This window comes from Dinoponera quadriceps, unplaced genomic scaffold, assembly GCF_001313825.1.
Source record: "Dinoponera quadriceps isolate SergipeBrazil2010 unplaced genomic scaffold, ASM131382v1 scaffold2088, whole genome shotgun sequence".
NCBI classification, from domain to species: Eukaryota; Metazoa; Arthropoda; class Insecta; order Hymenoptera; family Formicidae; genus Dinoponera; species Dinoponera quadriceps.
In genome coordinates, this window is record NW_014556152.1 from 211240 (window position 1) to 226392 (window position 15153).

General features: G+C 49.9%; 1 protein-coding gene across 1 annotated transcript in view; it reads left to right on the top strand.

Annotated features, from left to right (window-relative positions):
* The window catches only part of LOC106747026 (protein jagged-1), an 80238-nt gene that overhangs the window by 5402 nt on the left and 59683 nt on the right, over window positions 1-15153 (top strand). The window contains exon 2 of the mRNA XM_014624261.1: window positions 7478-7790. The gene's annotated coding sequence lies outside the window, so the exon portion shown is untranslated. The remainder of the gene's footprint in view (window positions 1-7477; window positions 7791-15153) is intronic.

Genomic DNA, 15153 nt, shown 5'->3' on the forward strand with positions numbered 1-15153 from the left:
CCCCCCCCCCCCTTAATGATCCGGTAATTTCGCGCTCCTCTGATCGGGCCGTGACTTCTCCCAGCCCGGGAATTTTGCGCTGCTCGAGCCACACACGCATCGCCGGCGAGTAATTGCGAATTTCAGCCTCAGTCCTTTGGGACTCATCGGCGATACAATTACGCGCAGCCGCGACGAGAAAAAGAGAAGTTTACGAATATAAATTTATTTGGTGAATATGGGATGTCTTAATAAGCGCGTTCGTGTGTGCGCGCGCACAGGGGAGAGATAAGAGGGCAGATGGTCTCGGTACACTAATTACCATGCGCTATCGCGTATCGGAAGTATCAGAATGAAATATCGTCATCGTGACCGCCGGAACGCCGAGATTGCGTTCGCCCTCTCGCCGCGGTCTTGTGTTACTTCTCGCCCGCGTTCGGGCGCGAAGATAACGAAGATAATATTTCGCGATGCTGTTTGGTCCATCGCAGGTTGTCCATGTTGCATCGCGCCGATTTCTTCGAAGATGCTTACGAATTTTTGACGGAACATGTAAGACCGCGAATATCACACAATGCGGCTCTTTATATGAACATTCTGTCGTTACTGATTATTTTTAGTAAAATCTCGCTTGAAAAGCAGAGTGACAGCCGAGTCACTTGAATTCGAATGACTGTTTACTGTAGTTTTAAAATTTCGAAAAAAACAAATTTTTCATTTTTCCGCGGATTTCTTCGGTTTCTGTTCCAAGGATGGAAAAATTCGTTAAAAAAAATGCATGTGTGTTCGGTTAAAACCTGCCATATTTAATTTTGTCCGCAAAGAAGATAAGAAACCGGAAAAATTGAAAAAACCCCCTGGATTTTTTCCGAAACTTTCAAACTATACTTTGGCATATAAAGTAAATACGTTTAAAACCTCGGCTCGCACGTAGCGTTGAGCGTCGAACGCCTTTGGGCGCTGTCCGTGCACGATGAAGATCTTCGTCAAACTCCTATGAACGTGTTTCTCACTCAAAATATATATTTGCATACCTGGAAATGCACCTGGAGATGTACCGCTGCTTGCATCCCGGCTTCGTCGTGCTTCCTCCGTCTTAATTTCCCGATTCAGTATTCTGCTTCTGACCGCTTCATTATGACGCTCCGGATAATAACACATGGCACTGACACTCGCGTGGGCATGACAATTCGATCGGAGGAACGTGCATTAATTAACGTAATGTTCGTGAGAGTCCGATGAAATGTTTCAAAAGTCTGCGGGATATTCTAATCGGAAATTATTATATGCAACGCACTGATACATATATATACGTCGCCACGTACACCGCTCGAAACGTAATAACTCAGTTATGGAAAAAAATACGACGTGCGAGAGTATTGTAACAATGGGGCAAAAGTACCACGTCATCGTCCGATCGACAAACAAACGTCGTAGTCCGTCAAAAGTCGAACGATCACATCACACTCTCAGAACACTCGAGACCTTCAAAGCGGTCAAACACACTTTCGTGCGTTATAAACTTTTCCAGGAGTTTTCATTGTGTTTCGACACGCCGGGCGACTCGCATGTATGTCGGTGAGTTTATCATTCCTGTAGAGTGACGAAAATATTTCGTCGACTCTTGAAATATGTAATTGGTCATTGCGTTATCTCGTGTTATTCTGATCGAACCGTCGTATCCACGCAAATACCAATGAAACGAGTCAATAACCGGAATATCACAAGAAAACAACCAGAAGTCAGGATGCTAAATCGGACGCCGGGACAGCGATGTATTATATATTTCCAGGTATATAAAATCATTACATAAATAATTTCCAATTTTCGCGGTTGTCCTGTTAAAACCTGCCGCATTTACCTTCTCTTGTAAAGAAGATAAGAAACCGAAAAATATTCGCGGAAAAATTGGGAAAGCAGTTTTTTTTTTAAATTTTAAGACTCAAGACTAATCTTTTAAATTTAACGGTACTTTCATTGTCGTTTCAAATAATTTTTTACCTCTGTCGAGTGAGATTTTACTCGAAGAAAAAATTAAAAGAAACGGATCCTAAATTTCACGTCACGAATGATGAATTTACCGGGTCGGGTGATCTTTTAACGAAGCGAAACTTGACGTGTACAATTCACACCTCGCGCGTTCAAAGTGATACGCTCGATTCTACACATTGTCTCGCTATTGTATACGAGGTTATTGCCGTTACAAATTTACAGCTCGCGCTCGGCGCCGCGCGAGCGTTTGCGCTGCAGCGTGCGCGCGGCAGGTGTTAAAAATAACTCAATTAATGCGGAGCCGATGCGATAATTGGGCGGGCCAGCGAAATGCTCCGAGGTAGGAACTATGATTAACTCGACGTCCAATTAGTTCGTATTAGGAGTACGAAGCGTAGCTCGTGCGTACGTGTGCTGGTAACGTGTAGGCCGCGGTACATGAAACCGACAGTCGGCTGAAGTCTTCGTTGGTCGGGACATTATCGGCGAATTATTCACGGTCCACGAATATCCCGATAATGGCGCTCGATAGAATGAGATATTGTTATCCCGATTTCTTACGCCTCGTAACTCGTCTCTTTATAATGGCCTATCGTGGCCCCGTGTTGCGCGCCGTCTTTCTATCGCCGTCCGGTATTCTCAATTTCGTTTGTCCTTAGGCGATCACACCGAGAACGAAGATCGTTACACACGCACGACTATTATCGGAGACTGCTGTTAGAAAACAAAAAAAGTAGCCAGATCGGGACCGTTATTCGTATCGATGTTTAATCGTTCTCCCGACGATTTTGAGCGCTATTACACTAATGATTCTCGCAGGAACGCGATCCCGATTACGAGACTCGTCGCGATGATTATTCCCGCAATAATTGGTGTATTACACGCCGCAGGTACGCGCGTCTCTCTGTATAAAATATTACGGATTACATTTAGTTTACTCAATTTCCGCTTTTCGCGCTGCCTTTCTAAATTTCTACTGGACTTTTTCTACGCTTAATCGGCCATACCGAAAGGCGGTCGCGCGCTGGAAAGGTAGTAATCAGTTGGTTAGCAGGCGATCTTCCCGCTGGTATCCACGCCGGCAAAATGTTGCTGCGCCCTATCGAGTAGTACGTAATTGTGCAATAAATTGTTGCTTAATTGAGCGCCATGCCGTCGCTGATTTACATCGTGCTTTCACTTCTTTCATAAATCGCTCGACATACGTTAGTATCAGCCAGCTGTAGGAAAGCCGGCGCGGCGGGATGTTGCTCGATTTTCCGCGGTGTCAAACGAGGAGAACCACCAGCGTGGAATCTCAAAAATTCGTAAACCGGCTCGACACTGTCTCGCTCGCCCCGCTCTCTCCCGCCTCGCAGGGCGCGTCCACTTCTCGACCGCGTAAAAGTCGCGCGCGTAGCTTCCTCCTCGCTTCTGGATTCCGCGCGTCCGACGTATCGATTAAAGGATTTCTATTCCCAGTTTAATCTCACGCCAGGGGCCGTCGCGAGGGGCCAATTACTTGCGCTTGACTGTCGCGACCGGCGACCATGAGAATCGCTATCCAGCGTCGTTATCCTCGGGACTGTAAAAACGGTCCGAGTTTCCGATCGAGCACTCTCGGAGAGTCACTTCGTCATGCGGCGCGTCCCGAGCCACGACGTTGCAAACGACGGGCATTTCGCGATCGCCCCGTCTCTCGTCGTGCCGCAACCTCTCGTCGTTCATAAACAATACACGAGAGCGAATCTCCTTGAAGATCGGCAATAAGTAACAGCCGTGACGGGTGAGGCCGAGCGAACTCAGTGAGCAACATTCTTAAAGGGGTCAACACCGTGTCACGGGAAGAAAGAGTCTTGCGACTCGCGTCCGCAGCGAATGTACACGGCGATGCTGTTCGTATATTCGCTGACGCGGGCCCGGAACTTCGAAAGCGGCGAGCCGGGATATCCGTCGCGACGACTTAGCAACTTTGATCCTCGTTACGCGGGTGGCGGCAGCAAACAATAGCCGCTGCAGCGTATCCGCACGGATCGAGTTTCGATTCTCATTAGATAGACGTGTCGGAGAAAGGCTCTAGGTTCTCATTCTCTCCGAGGAAAGCTGCATTTTCCCCGAGGAAGATGCTGATCACGGCGTTTTCTGTCGCTCTTTCCGGCCCACGTAATCGTTATTTACATTAGCTTCATTCTCCTTGCTGACGTCGTCAGATTATATTATCACTCGTTGTATACAATTAAATCGCGCTGATCCTGTCGGCATTTTCCGGAGACGCACGTTGTCAGATGTATCCTCATAAAGGAATTTCGCGAATCCAGAAATTCCGATGTTAATGAAACTTTGTATACTTAGATAAAGTAAATGGATAGATTTAAAAATGTTTATTTAGTGCCAAAAGTTGAAGATAAAATCGAATATTTCTAAATTGATTCTATTTATTTCACTTACACGCATGTAAAGTTTTATTAAAATAAAAATTGCCGAATTCGCGAGATTCCTTTGTCAGTCAAGTTAACGAATAACCGACGCTTGCTACATGTAACGTTATTATGGAAATAAGCATAGATTTGAAAAAAAGTTCAGTTTTTTCTTAAATTTCTTCGTACGTGTCTCGTTTTTATTTCTTTCATCGTATAATAATACTTACGTCGTATGACGCCTCTTTGCGTTTTCCGAGATACCGCACGGATTGGCGGAGCAGCGGCTTGTCTTCGAAATCATACGTTTCACGTCTCTCGCCCGAGGCGGCCGACGTTTCGTGAATGAAACGGCCACTTTTCGGCGTTTAACGACCCCACCGTAAGTAAGGAGACGTCGATCCGGCCGGATATCATTCGGTGCCAGCACGTGTTCCGGCACGAATTGCTCGTCTCGCTCGCGTTTACGATCGAGTCTCTGCCAACTCTCGGGTAGTGTCTGCTAGAAAATAAGCACGGTGTCTGGTAGAAAATAATTAGAAGCGCATAAACGAGTCTCGCGTGTTCCGACCGCTTGTCGTGCGAAACACCCGGCGCGGTTGTAATCGTAATTCCAGATGCAGATACGCTACACGTTGGATCTCAAAATTTATTTCGTTCGGAAACCGTCCGCGAAAAAATAGAGCGGTACAACGTGATCGTCGGTGTAGCGAAATGAGGAATATTGAGATGCATACATTCGAGCATGATTTATTCGATTGCTTGTCGCGTTTATTTTGTCGCGGTACACGCTCCTCTTTGTATCGATCGCTTATACGATGACGTATTATGACGAAAAAGAAATTAGCAAAAGGAACGTAGTCGTAGCGGTTGAGATGTCCCTTTCAAATCTCGAGATGGCTAGTATCGTTGCTACCGATATTCATCTATCAATTATTTGCATTTGGGCGGTATAACGAAAAATATACGCTGCCAGAAACCAATAAAGTTTTAGTGCACGTAATCGATAAGATATTTAGAAATGCTCACTGCTTCCTCAGCCATTCGCACTAACGCGCATTTTAATTTCACTTAATAAACTTCTATCTTCAGTGAATACATTTCATCTGTAATAGCCAACTCTTAGCCAATGACAGTGAAACAGTCTTGGCCTTTTAACAGTCGAGTTCGAGTCAGCTGCTGAGATTTAGTCGGTAGAACTAAGTTTCTTTACACTATAAACCGTCATAAATATTGTCCTTTTTTCGGATAATAATCGTCCGTACATAATTTTAGCGAATAAATAAAATGAACAGAGATGCGAGAGAAGCAAGCGAGAATTCGTCGATCACACCGGTGAACTCGTCACTTCGTGACGTCACGAATACCGAGACGATCGTTCGCGATGCGCGATGACGTAACGTTCCTCAGACGACCCGTTCCCAGCTATCCAGATTTCCGACGGAAATACAAGGCGTTCCTCGGGGCAGATTCGGGTATGGTCACGCGGGTGGCAACGCCGGGCGTCCTTTATGGAGTATTTGATTACGTTGACGAGGTTGCCGCTGGTTGAATGAGATACGGTGGTGGGGCGATAATACGGCAGTTAGTATGCAGCGGGTACTGTTACTTAATGTTAATGCCGAGGGGAGGGCCCCCATTGATCCCTTCCGCGCTTCGGCAACAGAGGAACAACGGATTCCGGACACCGAGCCGAGAAAGAGCGCCCTTCTCCCTTCCCTCACCTTCTCGCAACAGACGCAACGTGGTGGTGCACGAAGAAGCCGACTCTGGAATGCCGCGCGAGTCTCGATCCGCCGTGTACCGTCCGGATCGCTCCGACCTGTCCGGCATGTACCAGCGGAGTAAGTTGATGGGGAGCAAGAAAGAAAGAGGAGAAGAGGGGAAGGGCTGGTGCGATGCGCGGGAGAACGAGGAGGAGCGCGACTACGGGTAAAGATTCGGGCGAGAGGGAGAGAGAGAGAACGGGAAGGAAGAAATCGCTTTATCGCGTCACCGGAGCCGCGTTCAGCCTCCGACGCGCGGAAAAATCGTGATTTCGCGCGGACGCCGATTACATCGACGCCTCGTAACGGATATGCGTGTCCGCCGCGGCGGGGGGACGCCGGAGATGATAATTAATCTCGGTAGCGCGCGGACGATGTAAGTGGGAACGCGCACCGTAACGTGTGTCGCTGTATTATTAATTAACCGCCTCGGAACCCGCCGGAGGCTAGCCGACGGTGACGCGACGGTAGTCCGTAGGCCGAGATGGCGGGTCGTAGATAAGCGTTTCGCGGTATCACGCGCCTATGTCGCGCGGAAGGATCCGGCGAATCCGAAAGGATCTCGTCACACCCGCCGTTAATCCATTCGAGAGATTCGCTCAGGTATATAAATCGGGCCGATTCCGCAAATGAGGGAACGACAGGCCGCGCTGGCTCAGCCTCTCGACGTGTGACGTCATCGTGCGCATTTCTTTTCGGGCTCTTAATAGCATAGGATAATTCATTCGAGGAAGGTGACGAGCGGACTGAAAGTAAAACGAATGGCTGGACACGGTGGAGCGCGCGACGCGGAGAGGAACGCGGGGGGACTGTCGGAGGGAGGGAGAAACGCCAAGTTCGGTCGTACTCGGGCGGGAGAAATTTTTATGGGACCCCGTGCGCGACCTCTCGACTCGGGAACGGCCGTGGTATTTTTTTTTTTTTAGATTCAACCACGCTCACTCGTAAAACTGCAAGCCGTAATTAAAAGCCCAGCGGTGATCGCGGCATCCCGCGTGTCGTCGGCGTTTCCATTATTGCGCGACCGGGGACGCATCGACGTACGCCGATGGAGTCGCGTCATCGCGATCCCCATTGTGGATATTGCGCGTGGATATTTACGCGTGTTTAATTGCGAAAGTGCGCTACGGGCTTGTCAATCGTGCGGCCATGCGAAAAGCGATACTTCACGTGCGAAATTGACCGCGGTGAGAGCCGACGCGAAATGAAAGCGCGCTTCTCATCGGAGATTCGCGAACAACGTACGATGATAATCGGCGCGATTTACGATTGCGTCACACTCGTCGGAAGAAACGCGGCGTTATCGCGCTCCTCGATCTCACGAGGATGTAATTCATTTTCCAGCGATCGCTCCGAAATAATCGCAACGAGCGCGGGACAACGAGGATCGATGACACACCGGTGGAAACAGCAGGGACGAAAGTAGGAAGATACCGATCGACGGAAGACACGGGGAGACGAGAGGAACGCGCGAGATCGAAGGGACGAGTCCGCGAGCTCGAGCGAAGGGAAAAAGAGTCGAAGAAGGATGGACTACCGAGGAGCCTCGGAGGATGGAACTATGGAAGCAAAAACAGAAACCAGTCTCACTGGCTCAAGGCTGCCTGGCCGAGAGAGTACCTGGCCCGCTGGAGCGCTGGAGCTACCTGGATCGTCCGTGAGTACCTGTCTGCCTTTACCTTCGATTCCTCTCTCGCTCTTTCTCTCTTTCTCCCGTTCCTCCTTCCTTCTCCTCTTCTTCTATCTGTTTCTTCCTCTTCTTCTTCCTCCTCCTCCCCCTCCTCCTCGCGGGTTTGCCCACCTCCGGAGGAGGCCCGCCGCGGCGCTCTTGCTACCACCTTTATCCTTGGCCCGTACCACACCGATACGCGCGGAAAGTCGTTTCACGCAAATTCGCCGAGAACGCCTTCTTCGTGGCGAGCGTCGAGAGCGCGACGCGCCGCTGCCGAACTCGTTCCCCCGTTAAAACCGTGACGCGTCGCCCGACCGGTCGAGGAGGCAACATCGTCCGCGGATATCGTCTTCTTTGATCCCTCGACTTGGCGAAAGAACGGGCCCGGGTAGAGAGACCCGTTCGATTCTTTCCGCGTAATTATACGCGCTCCCAGACCCGACCCGACGCGCCAGGCTGAGTCGAGGGTCACGACGACCGTTCCGCTGCCGAGGTGGTCCGACCGTTGGTCCCCCGTTTCGGTCGATAGTTCGAGGATCCGCTCGGGGATTAATTAAGGACGTGATAAAGCCGAGGAACGATCTTCGGCCTGTGATCCGCGCGGCTCGAACGTGCATCCATCGGGAGAGCGGAGTCGAGAATCGATCTCGGGTCGGAGTACGAATTTCATTAGGAGCGATCGCGCCACAAATGAAGTAGATGAAGATCTGACACGCGGTTATCGATTCAACGTGAGTTCTTTACTTATCGTGAAAGCGAGTTGAAGTTCGCCAGGCGAAACGCCATACATACTGCAGATTTATTATTATCGTCGTGACAATCGACGGGGTGGCTGAATATAAACCGTAAATATTTAAACGATAAACATCAAGGCACCCGCACGCCGCGCTCTCGTGGTAGCGATGACACGGTGGATCTCCGCGTATCGATTTCAAACACGTGAGAGAACAGCGCTAACAGTTCATTATCAGATTTGCCGGTGGCTTATCGGAGTGTGCATGACGGCTTGCGTTGCGTAGAGCCGGTGTGCAATAACAGATCGCGATAGTTTCGACGTGATCGCGATAGAGCCGTGCATAAATGGCTGCGGGAGCAAAAGCGTGCGAAGTGCGCGGAGGAGAATATCGGCCAGTCACCACTTGTACAATACTTATACAAGGTGATCGTCTTTCACAAGGAGAGGCGGTATCGTGAGCCGTGTGGGTATTGACTAATTTCTACCGATGTCGACACAAAAAGACAGCATTAAGCGTAAACGTTGTTATCCTTTACGAGGTTAAGGTCAAGAGCAACGTGTATATATATTCGAAGTAACGTAAAATACAAAAAAAATGATTTTCACCGCTTTATAACCGGTTTTTTAATTAAGTCGTTACTTGTTAATCGTTAATCGTTTATTAAGATTGTCATTTTAATAAGCTTATTCCTCTGTAAAAAAAGGAAGGAGAGAAAGAGTGAGAGAGAGAGAGAGAGGGAGAGACAAAGTTTCATCGTCCAGTCAACGCACGTTGACTTCGGCCAACTCGGGCAGGTCGTTAACACTTCTGCGACAACACGACGGTACTCTGTCACCGTCCCTCTGCCATTGCGTCGTCGTACTTGAACCGATCACCCAGTATAACAAGTACGACGTAGAAACACGACGCGAAGAGAGGCACCACGGTGATCGAAGCAGCCAGTCGGCCGGCCAGTCGCCAGTCGCGTTGTAATCGCAGAATAATTGAATCCGCGCTCGCTACGCGCACTACGTGCGCTCATTCCATCTTCTTCCCGTCTTCCCCTCTCGGTCTTCTCGGTGCTGCGTCTCACTCATTCACTCTATCTCTCTCTTTCTGCCTTCCTCTCTCTCTCTCTCTCTCTTTCCCCGTCCTTTTCTTCACTCACCACCACACATTTCTCTCTCTCTCTCTCTTTCTCTGACTTTTCCTCCTCTCGCCCGCCCGCCCACCCCCTTTTTCCTCCTTTCATTTCTCTCCGTCCCGGTCCTTTATTTATAAGCGCCTCCAGCTACCGGCATAAATGCGCCGAGGACTGCATTCATAAACCCGCTCCCGAGCTGCTGCCGGCGGCTTTCCTAGCCTCGCCGCCGTCGTTGCCGGCGCTGGCGCTGCCGCCACCGATGCAACCGACGACCCCGTTTACATTGGCTCCGGTGCGGGGAGGCCCCGGGGCACGCTACCTCGCTTACTCCAACTGAAACGATCCCCTTTTTATCCACCCTATCCTTGCACCCGCGCCTCTTAGTTCCCCGATCCGCGCCCTCGCTCGCTCGCTCTCTCTTTCTCTCTCTCGGTCCTTCCTACCTCCGGCGAAGCGCTCGGAAGATTAATGTACCTCCAGGGCACCAACGTCCCTGTCGCTTCCGGACCCTACAACCCCGTAACGCACGTTCCGGATGCGATCTCTTTCTGTTTTTATTTTTTCCCTTTTTTTTTGCGATGTCCACGGTTTTCCGGTATCAAGTTCTGTTAACCCTCGCAAGGAAAGGTGGAGTAACAGGACCTGGTGGGGTAAAAGGAAAGATGGAGTAATGAGTGACTCAAATATGTGAATAACATTATTGTTTGTTTAAAATAAGGAAAGGGCACAGAAATCATATGGGCAAGTATATATTTTTCAGAGATATTATAATGATATAATCAACAAACGCCTCTTGTGCTGAATGATATCTATTTTTTCTCGCGAGGGTTAACGAATCGACGACGACGTTCACGTTGAAAATCGCGCATCTCGCAAACGCGGCACCGTGCTCATTCACAAGCCAGCCTTTCAATGCGTTCTACAATGTGACAGAGCGATGCGACCTCGTTAGATTTCGTTTCCGTTTCCCAGGGATTTACAGCGGAGGACGCTGGCATTCGCGCGCGGCAACCTTTGCCAGAAATCGCACCTCGTCGGACTGTTGCGAGAAAACGGAAACATTTATCGAGCAATGGTGTTCGATCCAGATTATTATCCAGGCGGATCAAAGCGGTCGGCTTTCTCGTTCCGGAAATCGTAATAGTTTTCGGAGTTCTCGAGGCTGAAGTCGCCGCGGGACATATATTTTTATTGAGCGCTCGATCGTTCTGCTCCGAGTGATCCGTAATAACGACTACTAATCGGCGACCGTTATCGGCGATAACGGGTCGAGTTCTGTAGCTGCCGCTAAAGCCGAAGCCGCCGATATCGCATCGCGCACGTCACACCGTTACACCGTTTTATCATGGCCCGGTGACAGCGAGAACCTGCCGTTCTCGCGATAAGTCGTCCATGCGAGACGCGCCGTTTGCAACGCGACGAAGCGCATTCGCGACGGGTTGTTCCATCGGTCGCGACGCGATGATTATTGCGAAGCCCCAAGGAGCCCACCGATGCATCATTCTCGGCGGGGCGATGATGCGGTCGCTTCTCGCGCGTCCAGCGCGAGAAGGTGGCGATTTAATGCGCCCGGCGAGAGCAGAAGTTAAAGCCGCGTAAAGAGAGAATAGAGTACGGGGTATCCTTGAGCGCGAGAAGGCTATTCCCTGGCCTTGGATATGCCCCGTGCGTTATACACGTCGGAGTGTGGAAACACCACGGCTCGTTATTTTCCCGGGCTGAGATACGGCCGGCGCGCCGTTGTGTAATGAAACGCGGTTACCCGCTTGAAATCTGTTAAGCCGCGCGTATTTGCTTCTAACTTTATTGACTCTGCCGGACGACGACGACGGGAATCGTCCGGCCGAGACGGCGTATCGACGGTTCCATTAGAGGCGGTCGCAATGTAAATTTACGCGACCGCCAACTGGGGCTCGAAAAATACGCGTAATACCGGGCGTACCTGTTTCAATCAGAGCTTCCAGTCCTTTTCCGTTAAACAGGGGCGGGTATGCGCATGGAAACCGGCAAACCGTGAACTTCAGTGACATTCAGTTGTCATGCAGCTATCGGTGCGCAATCGTTTAGCTCGGGAATGAAATCCACGATCTTTTGAAATCGTGTATATATCTATCTCAATTTCTTCGAGTGACGTTTCAAAATTCTCGGAGCGACAGCGAAAATACCGTTTCACTTGGAATCATAAGAGTGAATATTTCAATCGATCAAATTTGTCCCCATGATGGAGTAAGTCGGATTCGCTCTTCGATTTTGGATGAAAATTTCACTCGATCTCGGAAGTGTATTTGGAAGATTCACTCGAAACGAGTAGAAAATTATTTGAAGTGAAGTGACTCAGCTGTCACTGTATTTTTCGGCTTGAAATTTCGCGCGAAGATACAGAGAAAGTACGACGGGGAATTCCGCATGTAATTTCCTTCAACGTCTCAATCGGGATCGAAAATTATCAACTCTCGAGAGTGACCGTGTCCGTACCTGCCGTTAACCATCTCACCAGGTTTATCCCGACAAGTTGGCGGCGGATTATTAGCCGATTGAACGGTCGAGGAAAAAGGAAAGCCGGCGGGAACGGAATCCTGATGGCTTTGAGTCATCCGACGATGCGGACGTCATCGATTTCCCGCGCCAGCCGAGTGTCCTGGGAGATCGCGCGCGCGCGCGCGCGCGAGCTCCTCGCGTATCCTTGGGCCGTAAGAACAGGATCCCGGGCACGCGGATGTGCAACATTCTGCGCGTCTTATTCCCGCGTGCGCGTCGATTAAGATCAGCGGATTCCTGACGCGGCGCGATCTCCGCCTCCCGTTCGTTCTTTTTCTCGCGAACTCGCGTCATTAAGCCGGATGTCGAGTTCAGATGTGGCGACGACGACGGCGGACGATCGCGCTACCCGGTTACTCGGTGCGATCGCGAATAAATACTAACGTGGCGTTACGGCCGCGCGAATAGACGGGCGGACCCTCGGGACTCGATCGGCTGTATCGAAACGTGTCTAACGCGGAATGTCGCGTCGTTGTCGTCGTCGTTTCTATCACGTCTAATTAGAACGGCCGGCTTTTCATCCTCCTCCTCGTATATCGGAGCAACGAGTAGGCTAGAAAATTCAGCCCGATAAGAGAAGAGCGAGCGAACGAGTGCGGGAGTAACGTCGCGAGCGCGACATTATTAACATAAGATCGTCGCGCCCGGGTGACACGCTTCATTGGTGCGATTAAAATGGACATTATTCGGCGATACACCGCCGGATATGAGACGTTCCCCGTCTCCGTAAGGCCGCCACTTGTCGGTAATTTGCGTAAAGCACTCCGGTTAATGTCGTTAGCGCGGAACGTACCGCTGTAAAATACGCTTGCGGAACGGCGGATCGCGCGACGAAAAATCGGAATACCATTTCCATCAAATCCGAGGCGGGGCGATTCCCAGCGAGCACCGGCGAGAAAATCCCCCGCGTCGCTTAAAGAGACGACGGCTATAAGTACGCTCGAATGGGCGGCGAGGCCCGGAGGGTTTCTAGACGCTCCTTTTAGCCGCCTCTGATCCGTGACGAAATATTAATTGACACAAAAAGTAGTAGCTCTCGGCGAACCGAGAGCGACCAGCCAACCGACCGACCGACCGAACGGCACCTTACGAAACGACTCTCGGCGTACACACGCGGCTTTTCTACGGGACCGTACTTATCGCCGGGCGTGTATTAATTTGTATTAATAGCGCTTGTGTGCGCAAGGGAGGAGCATTGTCATTATGAGCGAGTCGTTATTAACCGGCCGGCCGTTATAATTGATACACCGGTTCCCGGGTAAGTACGGCACGGTCGCGCGAAAAAAAGGGGGCACCGGCACGAATTGGTCGCTTTATCCGACGTAATTGTATCAATCTCCGTCGATGACGTAGGAAAGTCACACACCGGTTTCCTCGCGCGGAACCGCCTCGTTTCTTCTTCTTCTTTTGCCGCCGCCGCCGCCGCCGACGAGGTCGACGATGGTCAAGCTGTGAGAAAGAATCCGTCTCGGCTAAATTTTCAGATGAGCGTGTACTTCCCCAAAGTAATTGCAACGAATAACTATGGGACTGAATTTCACAAGTCTTTGTAGTTCGCTCCTCCCGAGGACACTTTCTCTTCGCGTGACTTGAAGATATATTTTCACATAGGAGGTAAACGCTGAAGGAAGCGTTGTCGGTTCTCAACAACGCATGATGTAATAACAAAATCGTGCAAAATCGCGAAGTGGAAACGTTAACGGGTTGTCTACCTTTAGCGGTTATGTACTTATGCACTTTTTCTTGGCAACGGGTAACATCGTCAGAAGGAGAAGAACGAGCAGCTGATGTGAACTCAGCGAGTTGATAAACAACGTAACACTAGCCGAGTAGTGTTCTTGCTAACACCTCGATCGATACTTTTCATCAAAAGACGCTGCCGTCGAAGAATTTTTATCACCTTTCTCTCCCTATTACGCTCACCCTTTTATAGCGGAATATTATATAGGTACCGTCAATTTACGAGGAGTACCTGTGGCCGTAAAAACGCTCCGTGAATTCGTGAAAGCACAAAGAAGACGCCATATAATTTTACAGCCGCCGGCGCCCTCGTTTCCCGTGCTATCGTCGCACTGGTATCAAGGTGTATATTATGGACCGTCTTCTCTATAGAGAAGGGTTGAAGAAAGTAATATCGGCCGCGGTATAAGCCGGATCAAGCGGCGAGAATTTACATCTCTGAGCGAAGGCGGGGCGAACGGTGGCGAACGAGTTAGCACTCGATTTTACTTACTGCTATATTAATGCCGTAACGGTAATCGCACGTAAATATTATACCCACGCATTCCGAAAAGTGTGTTGCTCCTCACTCGAGTTCGTCCTCCCGCGAAATCGAAATTTCGCTTCCACATTAATCCAGCAAATACCATCGAACTCGAGCAGGATATAAGCTATTTTCCCACCTTTAATGCTAAGAATATTTACTTAATGCTATTTTGCCTTCAAAATTGCATTTAACAATATTCGGAAAAAGAGGAAAAATATTTCAAGGAAAACGGGATAATACCGGTCATACCGAGTTTCATAAAAGTTACCGCTTAGATGATCGATTATTATCTCGTTCTCCCCTATTCATTACGGGACGACGCGTTTTTAATTTCCTCGTTCTCAGAAATTTCGATTTTTGTGAAACGGAGAAAGAAGTAGAATAAAAGCGAGACCTCCGGATGAACTTCGAGGAAGTCGCTCAAGCGTGAGTACCGCGACACTCTTCCGGTATTGTGTTTCTCCCCGAGCGTTTCGCACGCGCACGCACACACGCACTTATCGCTGCGTAATTCCCATCCGCGTGGCGAATCGCGCCGGGTATTTCTTCATTCTGTAATCCGCGCAGCCTTAATCCGGTTACTCGGACGCGTTAGCCTTTCGGCCCGCTACGAGTGTGTCGAGGTGTGACAGGTGAAAGAGCGCCGGCCCCTTCGACTTTCGCCGACGTACGAAACGTCTCGTA